The sequence below is a fragment of the Zalophus californianus genome, chromosome 2 (genome assembly GCF_009762305.2).
Source record: "Zalophus californianus isolate mZalCal1 chromosome 2, mZalCal1.pri.v2, whole genome shotgun sequence".
Classification (NCBI taxonomy): domain Eukaryota; kingdom Metazoa; phylum Chordata; class Mammalia; order Carnivora; family Otariidae; genus Zalophus; species Zalophus californianus.
The window spans coordinates 59,078,562-59,090,727 of NC_045596.1; the positions used below are offsets into that span (position 1 = coordinate 59,078,562).

Below are 12,166 nucleotides of genomic sequence, written 5' to 3' on the forward strand. Positions count from 1 at the left end.
CCAGAATCTTTAGACCTCTGGAGGCATTTGTCCAAAACCAGAACTCAGGCTGCTTTTCTCCTTTGGATGCTGTTCTGGTGATGAATACAGAGTTTTCCTGCCTGTGCTTTCCTCAGTGTTTTGCCTTTATCTTTATCTCTCTCTCTCTCTCTTTTTTTTTTTTTTTTTGAGAGGGAGAGGGAGGGGGTGGGGCAGAGGGAGAGAGAGAGTTTTAAGCGGGCTCCACACCCAGCACAGGGCCCAGCACAGGACTCAGTCTCACAACCCTGAGATCATGACCTGAGCTGAAATCAGGAGTTGGATGCTCAACTGACTGAGCCATCCAAGGGCCCCTCCTAAACCAGACCATGGTATGAGTTAATGTATCAGGAATGATTCCGTTTTCTCTTATCCAGAGAAAGTGACAAATCAAACGCCTGTATGTGAGAGTCTACCTCCTATTGGATTTGCCATTTTGCTTCATCCGCAAATGCAGGTTCAAGCTGGCATTTAAAGATTTGCCTCATGGAAAAGGAAGTTGAGACTTGTTCTATGTTGCTGTCAAAGACAGATGTAGAATCATGGTAAAAGTTGCAAAAAGGTAGACTTTGGCTCTTGCAAAGAAGTTTCTAACTGTCTGGGCTAAATAACATGCCCTTCTCACATTTTTATGGAAAATATTTTATCGTTGGGCAAGGATGGTGAAAGCATAGGGGGATTGAAGCGGAAGCAAAATAAATCCTACTCACATCAAGAATCTTTCTGCCCTAAGACCTTTAGCTGCACATGCGCTGTTCTCAGCTAGAGGAGATGTGGTGCTGTCTATACCCACACTGGGACTTATACCGCCTTTTAACGTGGACCTGACCACACTGTATTCTCATCCCAATTTACATATCTGTTTCTCACGTGAGAGTGTGGAGTTGTGTGTCTCCATTGCTTAGCATGGTTCTGGGATTATTTCTTGCTTATTGAATAAATGAAGCCAGGGATGACCTCGAAACACCCAACAAAAATAAACTCCTCATTTTAAGTCATTTAAACCAAAAAAAAAAAAAAGGCTACTCTAACATGAAGCATATAGTGCTGTTTGTTCTAGCGTCTTTTTAAGTAGCAAATATTTTTCTCCTCAAACTGGCACTCTGTGTTAGTTGCCAAAACTCTTTGCTACAATCTGCAATCTTGTGTAAATTACAGTATAATAATAGCCTAGAAGACTGCTCAGACAGCTCCCAGTAGACAATTCTTGATTGACTGTGGACTTTTATATAGCAAGAAGCATATCTTGCCCAGCAGTTAATTATTAAGTTCTAACAGAACTCTCAGATTCCAGGAGATAGGTTCTAAGTTTTTTATTCTTGCTCTATCTTACAAACATGATGTAAAGCACTGGGCACCATGAAGTTGCTTAAGACTCTGCTTATAAAAGTTTTTATCTGGGTCTTTGTGATAGTTAGAAAAATTAGGCCCTCGCCCAGGCTGGTATCATGTGCACAATAAGAGGGTAAAGCCGAGTGTGGGAAAAAGTCAGCTGAGGGTCAGAGATATGCATCATTCTGCAGAGTAGCTGCTGTGACTTGTTAGTTCTGGTTACCCCAGGGAAGCGCTGAGGAGTTAGAAAGGATTAGGTGCAGCAAGCCAGAGGATTCGCGGAAGAAAAGTAAGAGGGCACCAGACCTGAAAACAGGAATGACAAGAATTTTCACAGGTTAACTAAGCAGATGTTTGCAGGATAGCTAGCTCTCAGCAGCAGGAACAGGTATCAAGGTGCTCATCAGCAAGGGGCAAAGGCAGAAGAGACTGAGGCATGATTTGAACACATTTGCCTTTAACTCCCTCGATGTTCTTCTTTTTTGCTATCAGCCTCTGGTCTCCTGAATAATAGACTGAAAGCCTCTCCATGGGTTGATATCATTATAATAAGAAACTTATCAATCAAGTCTAAATATGACTTTGATATTTCCCATGGGTTTCACGAGTCAGACTCACTGAGGGGTAATAACAAGTTAACTGGATATTGAAGGGAGGGTGGAGTTGCCTAAAAGAGCTCTCTGTGCTTATTGAAATTCATCTTAATATTTTTTCTTTTGCTCTAAACTTTATAGGTTATGTGTATATACAACTCGGTGGATGATTATGTATCTCTCAATTCCGTGCTGAAATCATCAGTGCTGAGGAAGTGGGAGGTTTTTGTTTGGTCTTGATTTTTGTGGGCGTTGGGAGGCTCTCATTCAAGAGAACATACTCGCATGGGTCGCTAATGTCTAAGGGGACCTTTCTGCATATGGGGGGACTATAACTAAGGTAGAGATGGGAGGATGCTTTGTAGTTTTGCCTTGGGATAGTTCCAAACATATACTCTACATTTACTGATGGTGTATAGCAAGTGAAAGAAAGAGGAAACAGAAGGGAGACTCTTGGACTTCTGCTCTGTATAGCTGGGCAGAAGGTGGTACCGTTAACTGAAATAAGACTGCTATCAAATACTTCTAGGTCGGTTGCGTCTCATTGTTCTTCCTTTTCAAAGCTGTCCTCGTTATTGTCTTTTATTTGCCCTTACTAACTTTAGGATGAAATTATATTCTTCCAAAAAATAAAATTCACATCTACCAGTTTTTATTGGAATTGTATTAAATTTGTAGTGAACATAGAATTGTTAATCTTTATGATATGGAATCTTTTATCCAAGAACATGGTTTATCTTTCTAGTTCTTCAGTCTTAGCTATGTCTTTTGGTGTTGTTCTGGAGATTTTCTTTTATCAGATAGACTTTGTACATTGCTCATTAAGTTTGTTTCTGAGTATTTTACCTTTTGTATTTACCTTTTATAATGGAGTCTTTTCTTTCACTTTTTCTTCTAATGTGTTGTTATATATGAAAGCTATTTATTACTGTTTATTTTTTATACTTGGCAATTATTGAATTCTCTCACTGCTTATAATATTACAGTTTTTAGACTATTTAATATTAACACCTTACCTTCTAATTTCTTTTGTTTCCTTTTTGTTCTTTAACTTTTTAAAGTGATTGATTTGCTTATTTTCTTATTTTTATTTTACTGATACAATAATTTAGATCTGTGAGTTTTCCTCTGTGCTTTACCTTTATTTTATAGATTCTAATATGTAGTAATTTCATTATAAATGTTTCTAGAAACTCTGCACAGTTATTTTATGTTTTCTTTTTGACCCAGGAATTATTTATTATTTATTTATTTTTTAAGATTTTATTTATTTATTTATTTATTTATTTATTTATTTGAGAGACAGAGAGGCAGAGGGAGAGGGAGAAGCATGCTCCCTGCTGAGCAGGGAGCCCAATGTAGGGCTCTATCGTAGGACCCTGGGATCATGACTTGAGCTGAAGGCAGACACTTAACTGGCTGAGCTACCCAGGAGATCTGACCCAAGAATTATTCAAAGTAGGGTTTTAAAAAAATTCCAGTGGAAGAAACTTGTAATTTCTGATTTTTTTCAGTAATTATAACTTTATTGATTTGTGATCAAAGAAAATATCTCAAGTTTATGTAGCTGTCTATTTTTTTGGTATTAATTAAAAATTTCTTTGTAGTTAAAATCATACTACTTCAAAAATATTCTTTGGTCACATGAAAGAAAATATATGTTCTACTTTCAAAATGTGATATATTACAATCAGGCACATACCATTAATTATGTTAGTACATTTTCTATATCTTTGATCTGTTGTGCATTAAGAAAGGCGAATTAAATTCAGCAAATACAATGTGTTTCTTTTTCTATTTGTAGTCCCTGTAATTTCTGCTGTATGAAGTATATTTCTCTTTTATATGTTACTTATATATTTCTCGTTGTGCGCTCATTTGAATCATGTCTTTGCATTATAATGTGTACTTCTTTGTCCTATTTAATGCTAAATTTCTCCTTATTTGACAATAAGAACATCTTATCTTTTTTTGTCATTTTCCTGGTACACGTTTGCCCATTTTTTATTTCTAACATTTCCAAACAGCTTTGTTTTAGATGTACCTTACATAAAGTAAAGAATTAGATTTTGTTTTTGCTTTGTGAGCCAATTTGAAATATTATTCTTATAAATAGGTAACTTAGGAAAATTTATTATGATTATAAATATGAATGAACTGAACTGTCTGGCATATTATTTTCTGTTCTGTTTGTTGTTTTTATCGCTTTGGTTCATTTTTTACTTTTTTTTTCTTTTTGTATATGGTTCTTCTGATACTTAGGAAGGTTTGTTGTTACTCTAATAGTTTTAACTTTACACAGTACTCTTAGTTCTCTTTTCTTCATATGGTATCTATGATACTTTAATAAAAAAACGATAAAAATGCTTTCTTTTCCTTCCCTGATTTCATTTCTTTTGTCTCCTACTTAATATTTGCCAATAAAAATGATCTTTTAATGTTTTTACCTTATAATGCTAAATATTCTTATGCTTCTATTATTTGATTGATCAGCTTTAAATGTTTTCTACTGATTCTAGTCATAGGATAGTAGGTGATCAGCAAACTTTCTCGTCTTTGCCCTTTCCATTCTAATTTTGTTAGTTGTACCATTTCTCCATAATCAGAGCAAATAGCACTTACATTTTGTCTATCATCCCAATCCTCATATTTTTTAAGTCTTAGTTTTATGACTAAATATATTCCAAACTCTTTCCAACAGTCGTTTTGCTAGTTTCCTCAGGTATATGATATTTAATTTATTAAAGTTAATCATTTAGCAAGTTCCTCAGGAAAAACACATGGGAACAATATTCCCTGAGGCCTTACAGTTTCAAAATTGTAACCTTTAATTTTGGAGGATGATTTTACTGGATATAAAATCCTTCCCTCCCAATTTTTTTTATATGAGCCTCTCATTCTCTGTATTTCTTTGCTGCCTTTCTTCCTGTGTGGTATATGCTAACTCAGCCAGTCCTGGGTAACTCTCACATATTTTTTGGAGTCTATGGAAAATATGTCTTCTAATTTTGCTAAAAATGGAGATCATGGAGTTTTTGTTGTTGTCATTAAGAGTGTAGCATTTGTATGTTACCTAGGAGGAAAAGAGAGAAGGCCCCGTCCCACACAGCTGTGGCCTCACGGGAAGTCCTTCTCTGACTCCCCTCATTCCTGCCTTTCTTTCACTCCTCTTCCTTGGCTCACACTTGAAGCACTGCAGACCCCTCAGGCTGCTAACTTCTCTTATTCATACATCAGTTCCTTAAGACCTGTATGAATACTTCCTGTTATATCTTACACCTCTTTGTCATTTCTTAAACACATAGCTTCAAAATTAGTCCATTTTTTTCCTGTTATTCTGTTGGTTTGGAATGCTCTTTACTTCTTTCCCTAACTAGTATACCCTTGCTCATACTTTGAGACCCCAAAACAGTATACTATCTCCTTTAGGAACCCTTCCTAGACACCCTCAAAAGAGGAGACAGAATTAATCTCTCAGCTGTGATCCCACAATACATTGCCCCATTTTGGGTGCACTTATCTTGCTGTTTTCAGTATTTATATACCTTGTTATCAGGCCAATGAGTATCCCCTGCATTTACATATTAACCCGTCAATACAGAACTTTCAAATGCTGGGTTTCTGGACTCTTACTTACAGCTCTTTTATGATGGTCAGCACATACTCTCATTTGGTCTTAGTTGATTTTCCACTGGTTAATTGAAGGGTACAATATTCTGGGTCATCTAGGTTTTCTTTCTTTTTTTTTTATTTGAAAGTTCTGATTATTTTCTTATCTGTAAAATGAAAACAAAATATTAATGTCTTCCTCATAACACTATTGTAGACATTAAATGAACTAATGCAGGTGAAGTCTTAAACACAATACCAGGTGTGGAACATGCAACAAACTTAGCTATTATATTTTGATGAGCTGTGCCTCTGAAAAATTGAAGAGCCATGAGAAGAAATAGTACCATAACACCAGTAGAATTCTTTTTTTTTTTGATGTAGTGTTCCATGATTCATTGTTTGCATATAACACCCAGTGCTCCATTCAATACGTGCCCTCTTTAATACCCATCACCAGGCTAATCCATCCCCCCATGCCCCTCCCCTCTAGAACCCTCAGTTAGTTTCTCAGAGTCCATAGTCTCTCATGGTTCATCTCCCCCTCTGATTTCCCCCCTTCATTTTTCCCTTCCTACTATCTTCTTCTTTTTTTTTTAAACATAATATATTATTTGTTTCAGAGGTACAGGTCTGTAATTCAACAGTCTTACACAATTCACAGCGTTCACCATAACACATACCTTCCCCAATGTCTATCACCCAGCCACCCCATCCCTCCTACCCCCCACCACTCCAGCAACCCTCAGTTTGTTTCCTGAGATTAAGAATTCTTCATATCAGTGAGATCATATGATACTTGTCTTTCTCTGATTGACTTATTTCGCTCAGCATAATACCCTCCAGCTCCAACCATTTCATTGCAAATGGCAGGATTTTATCCCTTTTGATGGCTGCATAATATTCGATTGTGTGTGTGTGTGTGTGTGTGTGTGTGTGTGTGTGTGTGTGTGTGTGTATACACCACATTTTCTCTATTCATTCATCTGTCGATGGACATCTTGGCTCTTTACATCATTCGGCTGTTGTGGACATTGCTGCTATAAACATCGGGGTGCACGTACCCCTTCAGATCCTGTCTCACATTTAGGTCTTTCAACCATTTTGACTCTATTTTTGTGTGTGGGGTAAGGAAATGGTCCAGTTTCATTCTTCTGCATGTGGCTGTCCAATTTTCCCAACACCATTTGTTGAAGAGACTGTCTTTTTGCCATTGGATATTCTTGCCTGCTTTGTCGAAGATTAGTTGACCATAGAGTTGAGGGTCCATTTCTGGGCTCTCAATTCTGTTCCATTGATCTATGTGTCTGCTTCTGTGCCAGTACTATACTGTCTTAATGATGACAGCTTTGTAATAGAGCTGGAAGTCCGGAATTGTGATGCTACCAGCTTTGCTTTTCTTTTTCAACATTCCTCTGGCTATTCGGGGTCTTTTCTGCTTCCATACAAATATTAGGATTATTTGTTCCATTTCTTTGAAAAAAGTGGATGGTATTTTGATAGGGATTACATTAAATGTGTAGATTGCTCTAGGTAGCATTGACATCTTCACAATGTTTGTTCTTCCAATCCATGAGCATGGAACATTTTTCCATTTCTTTGTGTCTTCCTCAATTTCTTTCATGAGTATTTTATAGTTTTCTGAGTACAGATTCTTTGCCTCTTTGGTTAGATTTATTCCTAGGTATCTTATGCTTTTGGATGCAATTGTAAATGGGATTGACTCTTTAAGTTCTCTTTCTTCTGTCTTGTTTTTGGTGTATAAGAATGCCACTGATTTCTGTGCATTGATTTTATATCCTGCCACTTTACTGAATATCTGTATGAGTTCTAGCACTTTTGGGGTGGAGTCTTTTGGGTTTTCCACATGAAGATGATATGATCTGCAAAGAGTGGGAGTTTGACTCCTTCTTCGCCGATTTGGATGCCTTTGATTTCTTTTTGTTCTCTGATTGCTGTGGCTAGGACTTCTAATACTATGTTGAATAGCAGTGGTCATAGTGGACATCCCTACCATGTTCCTGACCTTAGGGGGTAATATCTCAGTTTTTCCCCGTTGAGAATGATACTCGCCGTGGGTTTTTCATAGATGGCTTTTATGATATTGAGGTATGTACCCTCTATGCCTATACTCTGAAGAGTTTTGATCAAGAAAGGATGCTGTACTTTGTCAAATGCTTTTTCTGCATCTATTGAGAGGATCATATGATTCTTGTTCTTTCTTTTGTTAATGTATTGTATCACATTGATTGATTTGTGGATGTTGAACCAACCTTGCAGCCCAGGAATAAATCCCACTTGGTTGTGGTGAGTAATCCTTTTAATGTACTGTTGGATCCTATTGGCTAGTACTTTGGTGAGAATTTTTGCATCCATGTTCATCAGGGATATTGATCAGTAATTCTCCTTTTTGATGGGGTCTTTGTCTGGTTTGGGGATCAAGGTAATGGTGGCCTCCTAAAACGAGTTTGGAACTTTTCCTTCCATTTCTATTTTTTGGAACAGTTTCAGAAGAATAGGTATTAATTCTTCTTTAAATGTTTGGTAGAATTCCCCTGGGAAGCCATCTGGCCCTGGGCTCTTGTTTGTTGGGAGATTTTTGATCACTGCTTCAATTTCCTTAGTGGTTATAGGTCTGTTCAGGTTTTCTATTTCTTCCTGGTTCAGTTTTGGTAGTTGATACATCTCTAGGAATGCATCCATTTCTTCCAGGTTATCTATTTTGCTGGCATAGAGTTGCTCCTAATATTTTCTTAGAATTGTTTGTATTTCTTTGGTGTTGGTTGTGATCTTTCCTCTTTCACTCATGATTTTATTTATTTGGGTCATTTCTCTTTTCTTTTTGATAAGTCTGGCCAGGGGCTTATCAATCTTAATTCTTTCAGAGAACAAGATCCTAGTCTCGTTGATCTGTTCTACTGTTCTTTTGGTTTCTATTTCATTGATTTCTGCACTGATCTTTATTATTTCTCTTCTCGTGCTGGGTTTAGGCTTTATTTGCTCTTCTTTCTCCGGCTCCCTTAGGTGTGGAGCTGGTTGTATATTTGAGAACTTTCTTGTTTCTTGAGAAAGGCTTGTATTGCTATATACTTTCCTCTTAGGACCGCCTTTGTTGCATACCAAAGATTTTGAACAGTTGTGTTTTCATTTTCATTTGTTCCCATTAATTTTTTTAATTCTTCTTTAATTTCCTGGTTGACCCATTCATTCTTTTTTTTTTTTTTTTAAAGATTTTATTTATCTATTTGAGAGAGAGAGAACGAGAGATAGAGAGCATGAGAGGGAAGAGGGTCAGAGGGAGAAGCAGACTCCCTGCTGAGCAGGGAGCCCGATGTGGGACTCGATCCCGGGACTCCAGGATCGTGACCTGAGCCGAAGGCAGTCGCTTAACCAACTGAGCCACCCAGGCGCCCCGACCCATTCATTCTTTAGTAGGATGCTCTTTAGCCTCCATGTATTTGGGTTCTTTCCGACTTCCTCTTGTAATTGAGTTCTACTTTCAAAGCATTGTGGTCTGAAAATATGCAGGGAATGATCCCCATCTTTTGGTACTGGTTGAGAGCTGATTTGTGACCTAGGATGTGATCTATTCTGGAGAATGTTCCATGGGCACTAGAGAAGAATGTGTATTCTGTTGCTTTGGGTTGGAATGTTCTGAATATATCTGTGAAGTCCGTTTGGTCCAGTGTGTCATTTAAAGTCTTTATTTCCTTGTTGATCTTTTGCTTAGATGATCTGTCCATTTCAGCGAGAGGGGTGTTAAAGTCCCCCACTATTATTGTATTGTTGTCAATGTGTTTCTTTGCTTTTGTTATTAATTGCCTTATATAATTGGCTGCTCCCATGTTAGGGGCATAGATATTTACAATTGTTAGATCTTCTTGTTGGATAGACCCTTTAAGTAGGATATAGTGTCCTTCCTCATCTCTTAGTATAGTCTTTGGTTTAAAATCTAATTTGTCTGATATAAGGATTGCCACCCCAGCTTTCTTTTGGTGTCCATTAGCATGGTAAATGGTTTTCCACCCCCTCGCTTTCAATGTGGGGGTGTCTTTGGGTCTAAAATGAGTCTCTTGCAGACAGCCTATCAATGGGTCTTGTTTTTTAATCCAATCTGATAGCCTGTGTCTTTTGATTGGGGCATTTAGCCCATTTACATTCAGGGTAACTATTGAAAGGTATGAATTTAGTGCCATTGTATTGCCTGTAAGGTGACTGTTACTGTATATTGTCTGTGTTCCTTTCTGGTCTATGTTACTTTTAGGCTTGCTCTTTGCTTAGAGGACCCCTTTCAATATTTCTTGTAGGGCTGGTTTCATGTTTGCAAATTCCTTTAGTTTTTGTTTGTCCTGGGAGCTTTTTGTTTCTCCTTCTCTTTTCAATGACAGCCTAGCTGGATATAGTATTCTTGGCTGTATATTTTTCTCATTTAGTGCTCTGAATATATCATGCCAGTCCTTTCTGGCCTGCCAGTTTCTGTGGATAGGTCTGTTGCCAATCTAATGTTTCTACCATTGTAGATTACAGATCTCTTGACCCGAGCTGCTTTCAGGATTTTCTCTTTGTCTCTGAAGACTTGTAAGTTTTACTATCAGATGTCGAGGTGTTGACCTATTTTTATTGATTTTGAGGAGGGTTCTCTGCCTCCTGGATTTTGATGCCTGTTTCCTTCCCCAAACTAAGGAAGTTCTCTGCTATAATTTGCTCCAATATACCTTCTGCCCCACTCTCTCCTTCTTCTGGGATCCCAATTATTCTAATATTGTTTTGTCTTATGTTATCACTTATCTCTCGAATTCTGCCCTCGTGATTCAGTAGTTGTTTATCTCTTCATTTGGTCTTCTATATCACTAATTCTCTCTTCTGCCTCATTTATCCTAGCAGTTAGAGCCTCCATGTTTAATTGCACCTCATTAATAGCCTTTTTGATTTCAACTTGGTTAGATTTTAGTTCCTTTATTTCTCCAGAAAGGTTTTCTCTAATATCTTCCATGCCTTATTCAAGCCCAGCTAGTATTTTTATAATCGTCATTCTGAACTCTATTTCCAACATCTCACTAGTGTCTGTATTGATTAGGTCCTTGGCAGTTGGTACTGCCTCTTGTTCTTTTTTTCGAAGCGATTTTTTCCATCTTGTCGTTTTGTCCAGAGGAGAATAGATGAATGAGAGAACCAAATGCTAACAGGGTAACAACGACCCCAGAAAAATACACTAAACAAATCAGAAGAGATCTGAAACCGGGGGAAAAGAAAGGGAAAGAAAGAAAAAAGAAAAAAAAAAGAAAAAGATTAAAAAAAAAGAATATGATCAAATATGATCAGGCTGGTGCATAGATCAGTGCCACACACTAGATTTTGGGCATATTTTAGTCTGTTAGAAGAAAGTGCCTCCCAAAATTTTAAAGAAAGAAAAGCTTATATATGTACAAAAATAAGGGTAAATACTATGAAGGGATGGAATATGACTGTAAAGATGAAAATTATAAAAGATTTTATAAAAGGAATTGATAAGATAAGAAGTTGTTTGAAAAAAGAGAGAAGAGGAATTAAAAAAAAATAGAGGAGAGAATGTGACCAGGCAGGAGACTAGAACAAAGCCATTCACTAGAGATTTAGGGTATATTTTGGTCTGTTAGAAGAAACTGTATCCCAAATTTTAAAGAGAGAATAACTTATATATATATATATATATATATACAAAGAATAAGGTTAACTACAACGAACAGATAGAACATGACTCTAAAAAATGAAAAACAAAAAAGATTTTTTAAAAAGGGATTGATAAGATGTTGGTTGAAAAAGGGAAAAAGAAAAATTAAAAAAATAGAAAAAGAAAAAAGAAAATTAAAAAAATTAACTTTGAAAGACTGAAGAATCATGGGGAAAAAGCCATGAATTCTATGTGCAGTATTCCCCTAGCGCTAGAGTTCTGCTGTTCTCATTGATCGGTAAACTTGGTCTTGGCTGGCTGTTCTTGCTGATCTTCTGGGGGAGGGGCCTGTTGCCGTGGTTCCCAAATGTCTTTGCGGGAGGTGGAATTGCCCCGCCCTTGCCAGGGGCCAGGCTAAGTAATCTTCTCGGGTTTGCTCGGGAGCTTTTGTTCCCTGCAAGCTTTCCGTACAGCTTTGGAGGAGGAGAGTGAAAAAGGCAGCCTCCCAATCTCCTACCCGAGGAGCCATGAACTCGGGGCCCCACTCCCCAGCGAGCCCCCAGAGAAAAGCAGTCAGTCACTCCCATCTCCCCGGTCTCCGGCTGCACTCTGTGCTCACCCGGCCTGTGACCGAGCGTTTCTATGTCTGGCACCCGACCCCCTGTGGAGTCTCCAAACCCAGCAGATCCCTGCCGTGCGCTCCCGCGCCACTCCTCCCAGGGGAGGAAGGGGAGTCTCCCCGGATCTGCCACTTGTTGGGTCCCTGCTGGAGGAGCAGTGGCCTGACTGTGCCGTGGATCACAGTTTATGGCAACCTCGAGCTGAGAGCCCACTCCTCAGCTCCATCTGTATAGCCAGCTTCCCTGCTCCGATACCTGGGAGCTGTGCCACATTCAGGCACCCCCGGTCTTCCTGTGACCCCGAGGGTCCTGAGACCACAATGTCCCAGTGAGGGTTCCACTCC

The 12,166-nt window shown here is 38.2% G+C and overlaps 1 protein-coding gene across 3 annotated transcripts in view; it reads left to right on the forward strand.

Annotated features, from left to right (window-relative positions):
• MTHFD2L (methylenetetrahydrofolate dehydrogenase (NADP+ dependent) 2 like) overlaps positions 1-12,166 on the forward strand; it is a 134,877-nt gene that overhangs the window by 55,186 nt on the left and 67,525 nt on the right. The window lies entirely within an intron of this gene.